This window comes from Martes martes, assembly GCF_963455335.1.
Source record: "Martes martes genome assembly, chromosome: 14".
In the NCBI taxonomy this organism is placed as follows: Eukaryota; Metazoa; Chordata; class Mammalia; order Carnivora; family Mustelidae; genus Martes; species Martes martes.
This window is the reverse complement of record NC_137902.1, coordinates 52362740-52379611: the sequence shown is the minus strand read 5'-3', so window position 1 is coordinate 52379611 and position 16872 is coordinate 52362740. Positions and strand designations below refer to the sequence as shown.

The 16872-nt window shown below is 37.4% G+C and overlaps 1 protein-coding gene across 2 annotated transcripts in view; it reads left to right on the top strand.

Moving 5' to 3' along the window:
• The window catches only part of VCL (vinculin), a 114211-nt gene that overhangs the window by 40758 nt on the left and 56581 nt on the right, over positions 1 to 16872 (top strand). The window lies entirely within an intron of this gene.

Here is a 16872-nt window from a genome sequence, read left to right as displayed (position 1 = left end):
AATTGGGAATGTAGAGTGGTGCAGCCTCTCTGGACAACAGTTTGGTGTTAGTAAAGTAGAAGATAGGCAATTCTTAGAGAAACTTACGCCCATGTACACTAGGATCTAAATATGAAAATATTGGTATCAACATTGCTCATGATGACCCTCTGATCTATTTATAGTAGAATGGAAGAAAACAATTATGGTATAGTTATAAATTAGAATACTAATCAGTAATGAAAAGGATTGAAAATGGTTAATTTTATGTTATGAATTTCAATTAAATTTAATTAAAAAGTGAATGAATCTCAAAAATAATTGAGAGAAATGAATGGTAGATAATGTAGGTAGGTCCCACTTATTTAAAGTGCAAAAACATGTAGAAATAAACTGTGTTGTTTAGGAATGCTTACTTATGTGATAAAATGATAAAGATAAGAAAATAATGCTTGCAGAAGTCAGGATAGTAGTATTTCTGGGAGGAAGGCAGAGGGTTATACTTGGGGAGAGGCACAGGGGCTTCTAAAATGGTAATAATGTGAAAACAAACAAACAAATAAAATGGTAATGTATTTCTTGATATGTGTTGAATTATATAGGTGGTTGTTTTATTCTTTGTATTATACATATGTTTTATACAATTTTTAGTATGTATGTTACATATCACAATTTTAAATAAAGTGAGAAGTATTCCTTTATTTTTATCCTCCTTATGTTCTGTTTTCTTTGAACAGATGCAAAATTTCACCCATATTGATGTCTTCTTATTTCTAACTTACTTGAGTGGGTGCTTCTACATAACGGTGTTTCTGTTAATTCTGCAAAATAGTCATGTGTCAGGAAGTAAGGGGCCATAGCATCTGTTTTTGTTGTTGTTGTTTTTTTTTTGTAGAGCCTGTTTTGTGGGAGTATCTTGTCTGACTTGCCTTCATTGGACTCATTAACCTCCAAGGTTTCTTCCAGTTCTAACGAATATGAGCCTACTTTGTTTACATGCCATTTCATCAGCGTGGTAATATTAAGATGAGTCCTATGCTGTCATTAAACACTGTAGTTCAACTTATATTTATGTTATGTTAGAAACACAGGTCTAACTTGTACCTGTTTTCCCCTCAGCCCCTGGAAGGTACACGGTGTGGGCAGATAATGTACAGAGGGTTTCAACATGAGGTGGATATTTGAACTACATAACCCTATAGAAAGTTCCTTTCAGCCCTATCATTTAAGTCTATGAGTATCATTTGGTAAAGAATTTCTTTAGGGAACTCATTTCTGCTCATTCCCAGAGATATATCCCTGAAGTATGCTATGTGCTCTCACAGGCTTCCTTTGGGACTTAAAAAAAAAATTAAGGAGTGTGTCTTAGTTGTGATAATATTTTCAAAAAAGTAGGTAACTTTAAAACAAAATAAAACTTCATTGATTGCCCTTGGTAACCAGGACACCAATCCGCTACTCTGGTAATTATTTATTTATTTATTGGTAATTGGTAATTTAGAGAAAAAAATTAAGCATTTATCTTGCCTTTCCAGAGGTTCCTCAAAAAATTAAAAATAGAACTACCATATAATCTGGCAATTCTACTTCTGTATATTCATCCAAAGGAAACAAAATCACTATCTCAAAAAGATATCTGCACTCCCATGTTCATTGCAACATTTCTTATAATAGCCAAGACATAGAAACAACCTGAATGTCCATCAGAATGAATGGATAAAGAAAATATGGTGTGTGTGTGTGTGTGTGTGTGTGTATACACACACAGTAATGGGGGGAAGTGAAAGAAGGTGGTTGAAAGGTACAGAGTTCAGTTATAAGATAAATAAGTTCTGGGGATATAATGTACAGCATAGTAACTATAGTTAACAGTATTGTACTGTATATTTGGAAGTTGCTAAGGGAATAGATGTTAAAAGCTGTCCTCTCCCCTCCTCCAAAATTGTAACTATCTTGCCTTCCCTGTACAGACTATCTCAGAGTAGCCTAATAACCCTAGTTGATGAGGGGAATTCTAACCAACAAATGTGGAATTAATGACAGAATTAGAAAGTCGTAATTATGCAGTTTTGATTATGCATAATAAAATTATGCAATTTTAAACAGTTGATTTAGATAGGGATCATCAATAGATGAAACCGTTCAGAGGTTTTAGCCTTTATTCCACCATGGGGGAAAAATCCTGGTCTCTGTGGGGAATCAGGGGAAAACACTATGTTACGATCAACTGAAAAATTTCCTGAGTACTGTTCAAAAAGTACATAACTTAATATGTTACTTGGAAATAGGATAGAGTATAAATAATATGGCTATGGTTGTCAAACAGATTTGGGGGCAAATATTCCATAATTTGAAATATTATGGCTCTTCCTGCTTTTCTTTAGAATGCAAAATGTAGCAGAAAATAACTTTAGTAGATGCCTTGGCTTGAAGGGGGAGGGGACAGAGAGGGGAAACAGATGGAAGCAGTTAATGACATCCTTGGAACTGTTGAGTAGGACATTCTTTTGGGCTGTTTGGTTGATGTTTGGAGGTTTCCAGGGCATGACAGAGCTTCCTCTGTCATCCACTTTTACAAAGACTTCTAAATAGTGTCTGCTTAGGCAATGCTAAAGACTAAAAGATGTTTTAAAAATTTATTCTTAGATTAATTTCTGCTCCTAGAATGTTAGAATGTCAGGACTAGAGAAAACAGAAGACTCCTGGCCTGAGTGGATTTTTACCTAAGCAATCTAATAATACGTTTAGAGTTTTTTGGGGAAAGATGTATTTTCAGGATTTTTGACATTTTTAGGATCGGGGGGTTGTCAAAATCACATCATGGTCTATTTGAGAGACTGGCAGTTAAGGTCATGTGGCTATGTTGGAGAATAGGTTTAATATCAGTTAAAAATTATATATCTGAGTTGTAAGTTTCAATGAGGGCCTTCTAGTGCTTGGGCAATTCCTTATTGTAAAAGTGAGAACATTATAATATAGAGCAAAATTTGCTCTGTTACAGAAAGGCTTTCTCTTGGGTGGAGCAAAAGTTATCTGATCTCTAACTGCCCTAGCAGATAGCATTGACAATTTACTAATTTTACCCAAGATTGTAATAATAGCCACACTGTTGCACAGGAGGTGTAGGGTTGCATGATGATTGCTAAAGAAACTGTCTCAATCTTCATAAACTTGAGGAGTGTAACGGTCATGCCGTACTGTTATAATATTGGTTAGATTTGCATAATATTGATTAGATTTTCCCTGTAAGAAGTCATTTGTTCCTTTAGAGACTGTCAGCAGAAGAGTATTTTGCATCATTGTCAATCATCATCAGGCAGCAGCAATATTTATGTGTAATTGATTAATGAGCTAGATGTACTAATTGGTTAAGTATTTATTGATTACCTTCTATTATGTCTAGCACACCACGTGCTACACAGATGGTAGTTCTTACCAGTATATTATGAGTGATCACTTGTAAGATGTATTGTAAGTTATTTGTTAGCGATAATAAAATGTCAAAATTTGCAAATGCTTTATTTTTTTAAAATAAATTGAGCATATTCAGAATCACATGTATAAAAACATCCTTCTCATCCCTGTTTACTAGGTAATTGTTTTTTTTCTTTTAGTTTTTATTGAACTATAATATATTCACTTGCTTTATATTATGCTTTTTTTAAATAACAAAGATATTAGTGAAATTATAGCTGTTATGGCTGGAAATTGTGCATAATTCCAGGTACACATGAGGGGGAATGTCATACATAAGGGTTTATTCTTTTTTTTCTTTTAAGATTTTATTTTTTTATTTGACACAGAAAGAGAGGATTGAGAGCACAAGCAAGGAGATTGGCAGGCAGAGGGAGAGGCAGAAGCAGACTCTCCCTGAGCAGGCAGCCTGACTTGGGGTTGATCCCAGGACCCCAGGATCATGACCTGAGCTGAAGGCAGACGCTTAATGAACTGAACCACCCAGGTGCTCCCATGTGGTTTTTATTCTTCTCTGTATCATGGAGGAACAAATTTCTGTTGCAGAGAAATTCTTTTAAGATGCTTTAAGAAGGGAGTGCCTGGCTGGCTCAGTTGGTGGAGCCTGCAACTCATGATCTCAGGGTTGTGAGTTCCAGCCCCATGTTGGGTATAGAGATTGCTTTTTAAAAATAAAATCTTAAAAAAAAAAGAAGTTTAAAAAAATGCTTTAAGATGTTTCAAATTGAAGAGCTATAATGTGGAGGGACACCTGGGTGGCACAGTCCATTAAGTGTCTAACTCTTGGTTTCGGCTCAGGTTTGATCTCAGGGTGGTGAACCTGAGCCTGGTGTCTGGCTCCTGCTTGGTGTGGAGTCTGCTTGGGTTTCTCTCTCTCTCTCCCTCTGCCCCTACCCCACTACTTGCACACACTCTCTCTCAAGTAAGTAAGTAAATAAATAAATAAGAGTTGTAATGCAGACCAACTTTCACTATATAATAGCAATGTAGAGAAAGTGCTATCACCGTAAGCAGGAATAGAAGAAAGAGGTTGCATGTGGGAAGTGGGATTTGGGAAAGATAGATGTGGGGAGACGGATAATACTCTGGTTGGAATGAACTGCCGAAGCAAGTCATAGGGCCTGTGAGGAGAGGGACGGTCATGTTGGGAGTGGTAGAAACTAAGCCAAGTTCTGCTAGGTGATAAAGGTGCTTGGAAGCCAGGCAGAGGAATTTGGAATTGGGTAGCAAAGAAGCTTTGCAGTTTTTTGTTTTTTGTTTTTGTTTTTTTTAAAAGATTTTATTTATTTATTTATTTGTCAGAGAGAGAGAGAGAAAGAGAGAGAGAGCAAGCACACAAGCAGGCAGAGCGCGGCAGGCAGAGGCAGAGAGAAGCAGGCTCTCTGCTGATCAAGGAGCCGGATGTGGGACTCCATCCCAGGACCCTGGGATCACGACCTGAGCCAAAGGCAGCGGCTTAACCAACTGAGCCACCCAGGTGTCCCAGAAGCTTTGCAGTTCTTGGGCAGTAAGATGACAAGCTGAAAGTGGTTTTTCACCATTCATAGCCAAATACTGGATGGATAATAGGGGCTAGTGAAGGAGAGTAAGCTCTATGAACCTACCAGATTCATTTCCTGCCAGTGTGGATTTACTTCCAGATGGATTCCTTATAGGTAAAAACATGTTTATGGCAAACTATTTTATTTGCCTTGAAAAAATTGCTGTTGTAGTGTACGATGGAATTTCATTCTTATTTCTGCAGCGGGGCAGAAATGAATGTGGAGGCAGTTTTTGGATCCTATCCAAGGGTGTTCAGTATCTGAATGTATGAAAATGAGTCACTTGTGAGGTGGTCCTTGTTGTATGAACTCCTTGAAAAGGGCATCAGTGGCTTTGTCTATTGGCAGGCAAATGATAGTTTGATTTAGAACTGCAAAGGTTTGTCACTTTCTTTTCAGTGTTGCTCTGAACAGTCTGCTTGAAATCATCAAAACTTGAGTTGATTCACCAGCTTGGATTATTTTTGAAACATACTGTAATGTCTAGGCCTATTGAATAAAAGAATGTTCCTAAAATACCATGTGAAAGGGTTTATGTACTATTAACAATCTGCGTGATTACCATTAATCATATTTCCTAGAAAATTTCCCTGTTTTAACTTTTAAACTTTGTTGGTAACCCCAATTACAGTAATATTTGTACAATTTTACCTTGATTGATATTCGTGTACTACAACGAAATTTGCAAAGGGTTGAAACATGCTTACACTTAATTTAGATCTCTTTAGACCTAAAATAGTGGTGTCATATTTTTAGATCACCAGCCTTTATATTTAGCTTTTCCCTTGCTTATGATCTTGAACACTCAGAATAATCTGTGGTGAAATTTATATTTTTAACCACTCTTCTCAGTGAAAGTGCCCAGAATATCTCTTTTTAGAATTAATTCTTTGATCATACCACTCAGTGCACTTTGCTTATCTGGGGCTCATGTGTGATTCTAATGTTTTATTTTTTAAGTTGAGTTTTTTGGTGATCCTTTCCATTGCTATTTAAGAGAAGATTTTTGTCTCTTAACATAGATAATTAAGGTTCTGTGAGACAATTATTCACATCTGCTGGCTGACTTACTGCATTTTTGACCTAGAGCAAACACTCAAACTTTAAATAGTTCACCTTTGAACTTGCTACATTAAACACAATGGCGTACTACTGTTTTTCACAGAGTTTCTCAAACAAAAATGATTTAAGTTTTAAGTCTTTTCAGTAATGAACTCTGAGTCAGGATTATTAATTTGCAGAAGAGTTCCAAACACTTTGGCAGGGATTTGATCGCTGGTTTACTTTGTATACTTTCTGATTAAGAAATAAGTCTAACTTTAAACGTGTAATCCTTTGGTTTCTATTTCTACAGAGTAATCAAAATCATAAGATTGAAAGAAACTCAAGGGACCAAGGGAACTCACATTCATCAAGTACATATTATTGGGCCAGGTATTTACATATTTCCATCTTCTGAGAACAACTTCAAGTATTGATAAATTGATTTACAGTAAAACACTGAGGTTTGACCAACTTTAATTCACCCATGGTCAGCTCAGCTTCTTATGTGGCAGGACACTCTTCCTGTTGGTGGTCTCGTGGCTTCTGATTCCAGGTTCTTTCTACCATCTGACCTTCCACGAAGTCATGTGGTCCATCCCTCTCTCTCAGGCAGTGCTAATTTTATACCACTTACAGACGATAACAGTTTACACTTTCCCTAAGTATTTCCACAGAAGGAATATTACAGATGTAGTTTGTGATGTATTGCAGTGTCTTGCAACTCTGAAGCTGTAAAGAAGTTAAAGTCATAACATTTTAAGGTTAAACGGAATCCTAGAGATTATTTACTCCAACTGCTTTACTTTGTAGATGAATGGAGGTCATTGGCTGTGTCTGCCTTGCTGCTCCAAAACAAACAGAAACACTATAAATAATTAGACACAAGTATTCCCTTAATTATTACCTTGACTGTTCCTATCTAGGTCAAGTCCCAAATCAAGAAATTATCAAGATTTAAAAAAAAATTTTTTTTAATAATGGGCATCTTTTTTTTTTTTTCTTAAGATTTTATTTATTCATTTGACAGACAGAGATCACAAGCAGGCAGAGAGGCAGGCAGAGAGAGGGGTGGGACAGGAAGCAGGCTCCCTGCCGAGCAGAGAGCTTGATGTGGGGCTTGATCCCAGGACCCTGGGATCATGACCCGAGCGGAAGGCAGAGGCTTTAACCCACTGAGCCACCCAGGCACCCCTCAAGATTAAAATTTTTTCCCCACATCTGTTTAAAATCTTTATTGTTCTTTCCTTAGTACAGCAAAAGAGCCTTATAAAAATAGCTCCATTTCCTGAATACCTTTTATGAACTGGGTACTTTAAGTTGTATCCTTAATTCACCTCATCTTGTAGTTGAGAAAGCTAAGACCCAGGGAAACTCAGGAACTTGTTGCAAAGTCTCCCAGTACGTCAATGGCAGAGGCAGGATTCAAACCCTGGCCTGACTCCCACGCTGCGCTCATTCCAGTATGCTAAGACTCTTTCTCACTTCATTACAATGACTTCTTATGGGCTAATTGTTTTTATGAGGCTTAAATGAGTGAGATAATGTATGTGAAAGTACCTGAAAAAAAAAAAAAAGGCATTTGGTGATTATTAGTTTCCTTCCTTAGCTTCTCAGTCTTTCTTTCTCAGTCCTTTTCTTCAAATAAAGTAATTGCTTTTTTAAGCTTTTCTCAGAGAACATTTTCCTCCAATTTTTTTTGTCTCCTATGGTAAGGTCTTTTAAAAAAAAGCAAAACAAAACATGATTGCTTGTTTTTATTTAAAGCTCTTTCTGTATCTATTGAGATGATAATGTACTTTTTATCCTTTATGAGACAGACCGGTCTACTCATGAATATAGATTTTTTTTTTAAGATTTCTGTCTTTATTTGTCAGAGAGAGAGAGGTAGGCGCAGGAAGAAGCAGGCTCCCTGATGAGCAAGGAGCCCTCTGTGGGACTTCATCCCAGGACTCCGGGATCATGAACTGAGCCGAAGGCAGACGCTTAACCAGCTGGGCCCCCCAGGCATCCATGAATATAGATTTTGTGGTGGTGAACCATCTTTGTGTTTCTAGGATAAACCCTACTTGGTTGTGATTTTAAAAAAGAAAATACAGTGCTAAATTCAATTTTGCTAATATTTCAAAAGGATATTGCTTCTTTGTCCATGAAGTATCTTGATCTATAATTTTCTTGGTCTATTCTCATCCAGTTGTGTCAAGGTTATTTTAACTTCGTAAAATAGGATCTTTTTCTAGTTTTTGAAACAGTTTACATAAAATAAACATTATTTTTTTTTGAAAGTTTGGCCAAACTTGCATATAAAACCCTGGGTCTAGTATCTTTTGGTAGAAGAAACTTGATTACTCATTCAGTGTCCTTTTTTTTCTTTATGTAATTCCAGCCTTAAATTCATTGTGAGTCAACTTTGTTAATCTGATACTTTTCTAAAAAGTTATCCATTCATCTAAGCTCACAAATTTATTAGTATGAAGTTCATAGTGACTTACTATTATTTTCATCTGTAACATTTCTAGCTATATCACCTTTTTTGTTCAGTATTATTTATTTCTGCCTCTTTTCTTATTACTCTATTCTAGAGATTTATATTTTATTATTTTCCCTCTATGGTCTATTTCATTAAATTCTTTCATATTAATTATTTACTTTAAGTTTATTTTTTATTTGTTTTTTAATTGAAGTATTGTTGACACACAATGTTATATTAGTTTCAGGTGTACAACGTAAGAGATTTGACAAGTTTATACATTGTGCTGTGCACCATACAACACCATTGACTATATTTCCTATGCTATACCTTTTATTCCCATGACTTATTCATTTCATATTGTTTATTATTTAAATACCTTATTTTCAACATTTCAGTCTTTACGTTCAAGCTTTCTTTTTTAAAATAAATATATTTTAGGCTCTTAATTTTATTCTAAGTTCTACTACAAGTTTGGAAGCAGCTATTGGTATGTTGTATTATTATTAAGTGTATTTAAACTAAAGAAAAGGACAAAAACAGTTTATCCATTTCTCTCACCCCCAACCCTTGCCTCTGGCAACTACCAGTCTCTTCTTTGTATCTGTAAGCATGGTTGGTTGGTCATCCATCCATCCATCCATCCATCCAACCATCTATCCATCCATACATTTATTTGATTGATTGATTTCACATATAAGAGACATGATATGGTATTTGTCTTTCTCTGTCTTATTTCACTTACCATACACTCTTGAGGTCCATCCATGTTACAGATAGCAAGGTTTTTTCTTTTTTTATGGCTAAATAATATTTAATTATATATAGCAGTTTCTTTATCCATTTATCCATCGATAGACACTTAAGATGTTTCCATATCTTGGCTATTCTAATAAGTAATGTTGTAGTGAACATAAGTGTGCATATATCTTTTCAAGTTAGTGTTTTCATTTTCTTTGTGTAAATACCGAGAAGCAAAATTGCTGGATCATACGATATTTCTATTTTTAATTTTTTGAGAAACCTCCATACTGTTTTCCATAGTGGCTGCACCAGTTTGAATTGCCACCAACAGTGTACAAGAGTTCCCTTTTCTCCACATCCTTTTCAACACTTGTTATTTCTAGTCTTTTTGATAATAGCCATTCTGACTGGTGTAAGGGGATATCTCATTGTGGTTTTGATTTGCATTTTCCTGATGATTAGTGATATAGGGCACTTTTTCATGTGCCTGTTGGCAGTTTGTATGTCTTCTTTGGAAAAATGTCCTTTCATATCTTCTGCCCATTTTTAATTGGATTGATGGGGGTTTTTTGCTCTTGAGTTATAGGAGTTCTTTATGTATTTTGGATATTAGCCCCTTATCAGATATACAATTTACAAATATTTTCTCCTGTTCACTAGGTTGCCTTTTCATTCTGTTGATGGCTTTCTTTGCTGTGTAAAAGATTTTTAGTATGATGTAGTTTTTGCTTTTGTTGCTTTTGCTTTTGTTGTTAGATTAGAAAAATCATGAAGACCTGTGCCAAGGAGCTTACCACTTATGTTGTCTTCTAAGAGTATCATGGTTTCAGGTTTTATATTCAAGTCTTGAGTCCATTTTGAGTTAATTTTTGTGAGTGATGGAAGATAGGGGTCTAGTTTTGGGGCACCTGGGTGGTTTGGTTGGTTTAGCATCTGATTCTTGATCTCAGCTCAGGTCTTGATCTTGAGGTTGGGAGTTCAAACCCTGCATTGGGCTCTGTGCTGGGCATGGAGCCTACTTAAAAAAAGAAAAAAGGTAGAGGTCCACTTTTATTCTTTTGCATGTGGCTCTCCAGTTTTACCAACATTATTTATTGAAGAGACTGTCCTTTCACCATGTATATTCTTTACTTCTTTGCCTTAAATTAGTTGAACATACATATGTGGGTTTATTCTGAACTCTCTGTTCCATTGATTTATGTGTCTGTTTTTAAGCCAATACCATACTGTTTTAATTACTATAGCTTTGTAACATAGTTTGAAATCAGGGAGTGTGATGCCTCCAGCTTTGTTCTTCTTTCTCAAGATTGTTTTGTCTATTCGGGATCTTTTTTGGTTCCATACAAATTTTAGGATTGTTCTATTTCTGTGAAAAATGCCACTGAAATTTTGAGAGGGATTGCATTGAATCTGTATATTACTTTGTGTAGGATGGATATTTTAATGATATTAATTCTTCTAAGCCATGAATGTGGGATACCTTTCTGTTTATTTGTGTCTTAAATTTATTTCATTAATGTTTTGTTGTTTTCAATATATAGGCCTTTCACCTCCTTGGTTAAATTTATTCTTAGGTTTGTTATTCTTTTTGATGCAGTTGTAGATGGGATTGTGAATTCTCCAGCTCTGGAAACTTTAATAATTGTGATTTCGTTGTGATCTCATCTTTAATGATATGCTTTATTTAGGAGTGCATTTTAAAATTTTCAAAATTCTTTTTACTATCTTTCTATTGTTCTATTTGTAATTTAATTGCATTATGCCCAAAACATGATTGATATAATATTAATTCTTGGAAATTCTTTTGTGATATAATATATGTCAGTTTTGCTAAGTGTGCTATGTTTACTTGAAAAGAAAGTATATTTTTTTTTGCCTGCATTAAGTCAACATATAAACATTATTATTATAATTGTTTTAAGATTTTATTTTTAAGTAATCTCTACACCCAGCATGGAGTTGACTTGAGCTCACAACCCTGAGATCAAGAGTTGTACACTCTACTGACTGAGTCAGCCAGGAGCTCCTAAATATTACCGATCAAACTTTTTATTGCCTTACTATTTTGTCTGTTTGAACTATCAGTCTGTGATGAAGTATGTTGAAATCTCCTACAGTAATTGTAGGCTTGTCAGTTTTTCTCATAATTGTCAGCTTTAGCTTTATATATCTCAAAGCAATATTATTAGTAGTAAGTGGTTACAAGGTTATGATTCTCCTGGGTCCTAAATTCTGTCAAGTATTTTGTTATTTGTTACCCTTTTTTTTTTTTTTAAAGATTTTATTCATTTATTTGAGCAAGAGAGAGTGAGAGAGAGCATGAGAGGGGAGAAGGTCAGAGGGAGAAGCAGACTCCCTGCAGAGCTGGGAGCCCGATGTGGGACTCCATCCGGGGACTCTGACCTGAGCTGAAGGCAGTGGCCCAACCAACTGAGCCACCCAGGCACCCTGTTACTCTTTTTAAAAAGGTTTATATATTTATTAGAGAGAGAGTGAGCATGTTCGTGTGCATGAGCAGGGGATGAGGCAAAGGGAAAGGAAGAGAGAGAATCTCTAGCAGATTCCCAGCTGAGCATGGAGGCCTATGTGGCCCGATCCCATGACCCTGACTGAGATCAAGATCTGAGCTGAAATCAAGAGTCAGACACTGAACTGACTGAGTCACCCAGTCACTCATTTATTGCCGTTTTTAAAGAATAGCTGTTGATTGATGTTAGTCTACTGTTGACTTGTATCTCCAGATTTTTTGGTAAACCATATCTTAGTTCTTGGCAGTTTTTTGGGAATGGAATAGCCATTCCATTTTGTATTTAGATATTTATACTCCTAACTCATTCATTACATTCTGCTGTAGAACAGTGATTATCAACTTTTTTTTTTAGCATAAGGACCTTCAAATAATAATAGTGAGATTTTTATTACCATTTGTTTAAAAATGGGTGAGAATGAAAGATGTAGTGATTTTATAATGTTTTAAAATAAACTTTTGTTTTATTCATCACAGTAGCTTTAAGATACATTAAAAACCTGCTAGTATCTGTAAGACACACTTGCTTCTGCAGTCTTCTGTTTCTGCTGTAATCCTACCATGAGAGGGAGGAAGGACCATAGGAGCCATTGGATCTAGAGGTAGCAGAGCTCTTGCCTCAACCTTGCAGGCTCGAATCTCCTCTCCCTTCACAGATGCCAGATTTGAACAGGGTGTGAAGGAAGTGGGGAAAAAGACTATTGCTAATCATTCAGGCTTTAAAGGATTCAAAGTGTATGACTCATACTCTACCTTTCAAATAAGCGGCCTACCAAGAATGAAGAGAGCATGTGGTTTGGGCATTAGTGACACTCTTAACCTTTCTTTCCAACATGCCACTTCCTCTTCAGTTAATCTTTCGGCTCTGGCAGAATCCTGTTTTGTTTGAAGACTAAGTTAAAACCGGTCACCTACTCTCCTACTCTCATCTGAAAGAAAAGAATTTAGTGAGCCACTGGTATTTCTGTGTATCTTTTAGCTTCGGTATCTCAGTGTACATGTTCAGCAAAGAGAGATTGGTGTGGCCCTTAAAAGGCTTTGGATGTTTTAAATGTGACTCATTGTGGTTTCTAATTTTAGTTTTGGGTGTATACATGCAGTGTCCTTTACTATCACTGAGTTAAGAAAGGGCTAGGAGTAATTGGTGAATGGGGGCCTGGAGGATCTGTAAATCTGGGAGCACGGGGCTGGAGCAGCCAGTTTGTTGTTATCACAGTGTACATGCGGGTGAATTGCTACCATGTACTTTCTACTTGAACTGGATTAAAGTTTGTCATTGTACTCAGTGTTCCCAACTCCCTCCTAAAAACTCTAACTATTCTTGTGGCCTTCACTCGGGTTTCTAGATGACTAATGGCGGAGGATCCTTGACCTTTCTCAAAATGGCAACACCAGGACCAAAGCATATTGGCTAGTCCTAGTCCTGGGATGCCATGGGATGATTCTACATTTGAGGTTTCGAAGTAAAGTTTGTGCCAATGGCAAGTATATAGTAGAAATGTTTATTTTCACACATCTTCCTGAGACTTTTGTAATCTTCACATCTATTATTTTTTTTAAAAGGTGAATTTATTTATTTTAAAGAGAGAGAGAGAGTGTGAGTGAGGATAGGGGCAGGGAGAGAGGGAGAGAGAGAATCCTCAAGCAGACTCCCTGCTGAGTGTGGAGCCCGCTGCAGGGCTTCATCCAAGGCCCCTGAGATCATGATCTGAGCTGAAGCCAAGGGTTGGATGCTTGACCAACTGACTGAGCCACCTGGGCATCCCATTCACATCCATTATTTTTATTATTACTTTTCAATCCTGTGTATATATACAATAAGATCTGAGGATGAAATGAATTGCTTATAGAGGTGGGACTTCCTATAGGAGGGACACTAGAAATAGGCTAAACTGTCAGTTGCCGATGCCTGAAATTTCACAGGAGCTCATTCCTCAGGTTAATGATTTAAATGCTTAAATGCCTGGTGAAGGGAGAATTTTCAAGGCCTCAGCAGTCATTTTCACTTATCATATGTTCAACTAAGGCTAGGCTCTAAATATGGGAAAGCAGAAAGAATTTGAGGGCCTGACCCTGACCCGATACCCTGGCGTCTCTCTCAGGCTCAGGTCTGGACTGTAATATTATTTTCAAATGATATGTGGATATGTAGTTATAGAGAAAAAGAGGGAGTCTTAAAGGTTTTGTTTTGTTTTGTTTTGTTTTTTAAACTTGACAGAGAGAGCACAAGTAGTAGGCAGAGCGGCAGGCAGAGGGAAAGGGAGAAGCAGGTTCTGCTGAGCAGGGAGCCGCATGCGGGGCTCAACCCCAGGACCCTGGGATCATGAGTTGAGCCTAAGGCTGACGCTTAATGGACTGGCTACTTTTATGCCCCCAAAGAGGGATTATTTATTTAAAAGATTTTATTTACTGATTTGGCAGAGAGAGAGAGAGATCATAAGTAGGCCGAGAGGCAGGCAGAGAGATGGGGGAAGCAGGCTCCCCGCTGAGCAGAGAGCCCGATATGGGGCTCGATCCCAGGACCCTGGGATCATGACCTGAGCGAAGACAGAGGCTTTAACCCACTGAGCTACCTAGGCGCCCCTAAAAGATGGATTCTTAAAAGAAGGTTTGGGGCATGTGGGTGGCTTGGTTGGTTAAGCATCTGACTCTTGGTCTCAGCTCAGGTCATGATCTCTAGATCATGAGATCAAGCCCTGCATCTTGGGCTCTGGGCTCACCATGGAGTCCGCTTGGGATTCTTCCCCTCTTCCTCTTCCTCCTCCTCTGCCCCCCCCCCCCCAGTAAATAAATAAAATCCTTAAAAAAGGTGTTTATCGTGCAATTAAAATTATTAGATGTAAACACTTAAGTGTACCACCATTTTTATGGCCCTGATTTTGCATTTCTTAATTTTGAAATATGATAGGCTTCTCAGACTTGGAAGTGATCTGGGTCTTTCTTGACCTCTGAGAAACCCTACACAGATGGGAAGGAAAGGAAGTCTCAGCAAGGATTAAGATAAGAGCAGGAATAGCCTTGACAGGCAATTTTGCCTGCCAAATAATTTTGCCAAGGCCAGCTTGGTGGGAAATTGCGATGATGGAAGTGCTGAGCGCAGTGGCCATGGGGGCAGGGGGGGGGCCTCACCCACCAGTTGATCATGTTCTCCTTCTTTCACCTCTTTCCTTCCTGTCTTCCAAATGTTGTTTTGTGAGATGGACATGCATGTGGCCTGACCAACTCTCTCTCTCGTGAAAGGACAGGTCCAAAATGTTAACACCTGCTTCCTTGGGTGTGATCCAGGGTAATCCGACTTCTGTGAAATCAAATTTTTAGGTGTTCTGTTTCACAGCACTTCAGTTTTTAGCAAACAGAATGCATGCGTGTGTGTGTGTTTGTGTGTGTGTGTGTGTCAGTGTGTGTATAGCCTAAATGGCTATACTGATTAAATTCAGATTTTATTTATTCCCCCACCCCCAACATATTTGTTTTCTTTTCTTTTCTTTCTTTCTTTCTTTTTTTTTTTTTTTTTTTGCAGTGGGTAGACGTTTAATTTGTTGATGTTTTTAGAGAGCTTTTCAGTTTTACATTATGGAGCAGTATATGTCTAATTAGGCCCAGTGCACTGTTTCCTTTACATTATTTTGTTCCAAAGTTCTCTCTTCTTCCCTCTGCTAAAGCAGTGAGCTGGGATTTGCTAGATGATTTTTAAAGATTTTTATTTATTTGTTTGACAGAGAGAGACACAGCAAGAGAAAACACAAGCAAGGGGAGTAGAAGAGGGAAAAGCAGGCTTCCTGCAGAGCAGGGAGCCCAGTGCGGGGCTAGATCCTAGGACCCTGGGATCATGACCTGCGCCGAAGGCAGACGTTTAACGACTGAGCACCAAGTTGCCCCTGCTAGGTGATTTTTGGAGGAGCAGACTGAGGGTGTGTGGCTTCAGAGTGGGTGGGTTCCCTACACTTTGTTAGAGTAGACTGCCCTCTCTAGTCAAACCAGGTCTATGACAAATGCATGTTATTTTTCACAGAAAGGACTACGTGTGTGTGTGTGTGTGTGTGTGTGTGTGTGTGTGTGTGAGATAGAGCATATTGTTCCACTGGAAAAACAATGCAGAGAGACGCTGTGCAGAGGATCATCTCTGTGAGTAGTCCTGAGCTTCTGAGGCAGGAGCGATGTCTGCACCTTCCCCATCACTACTTTCCTGATTTCTCAGGTGAAAATGACCCTTTCCACTCTTATGTCCCCTTGGCATGTGCTCGATGTCCTTCTAAATACTGAGGCATTTTCGTTTACCTGTATGTCTTCTCCTCCTGAGGTGGTAACCTTCTGAAGGTAGGGACTTAAAAATACCTTGTGTACCTAGGATTCATAGCAGGTCCTCAGTAGTTAGAGGAACAAATACATGAACGAATGAAACTAAAGGAATTTAAGATTGGATGCAGTCTAGTAGAACCTGCAAAATGACTTATGGCAATCAATCTCTGTAATATCTGGATCTGTTTTTCTCTTGTATTTCTTTAATTAAAAATTCACCATAAGCTTAAGCTCCTTGATTAGTGATAATTGAAATCACATGGGACTGAGTAGCTAGGGGTCTTTGTATATATATCTTAAATTGCATCAAGTTATATCATGTGTAATCCTGGAAAGAATGGATTAGTGGCTTATGAGTGAGCATCTGTTGGGTCCTGTGGGGCTGTCATTGGTCCACTGATCTAAAGCACAAGAATTTTCTGTTAATTTAAGTTGAAGACTCAAAGGCAGAGAGAAGCTTTCAACTTCTCTTTCAACAATCAACTGGTAGTTGATTGATTTAAAGTGTCTAAATCAGTATTATTAGGATATAGTCAAGATACATAATTATTTAGGAAACAGATCTTCTCCCTACTGTCTTTCTTTAAAATGTTTTTTAAAAAATTTAGATTTGTCTTAAAAAGTAGAAGATCACTTTAAGAAGAAGGCAGCTTGAATGTTTTAATAAAATCTCATTTTCAGCAGACAAAACAGACTCGTATCTGTTTCTAACCACTGGTTAGTCATGGTGGGATTTGTTTGGCTTTTATGAATGCCATTAAATTTTAATGTACAGATCGGATGTCTTATTGTAGAAA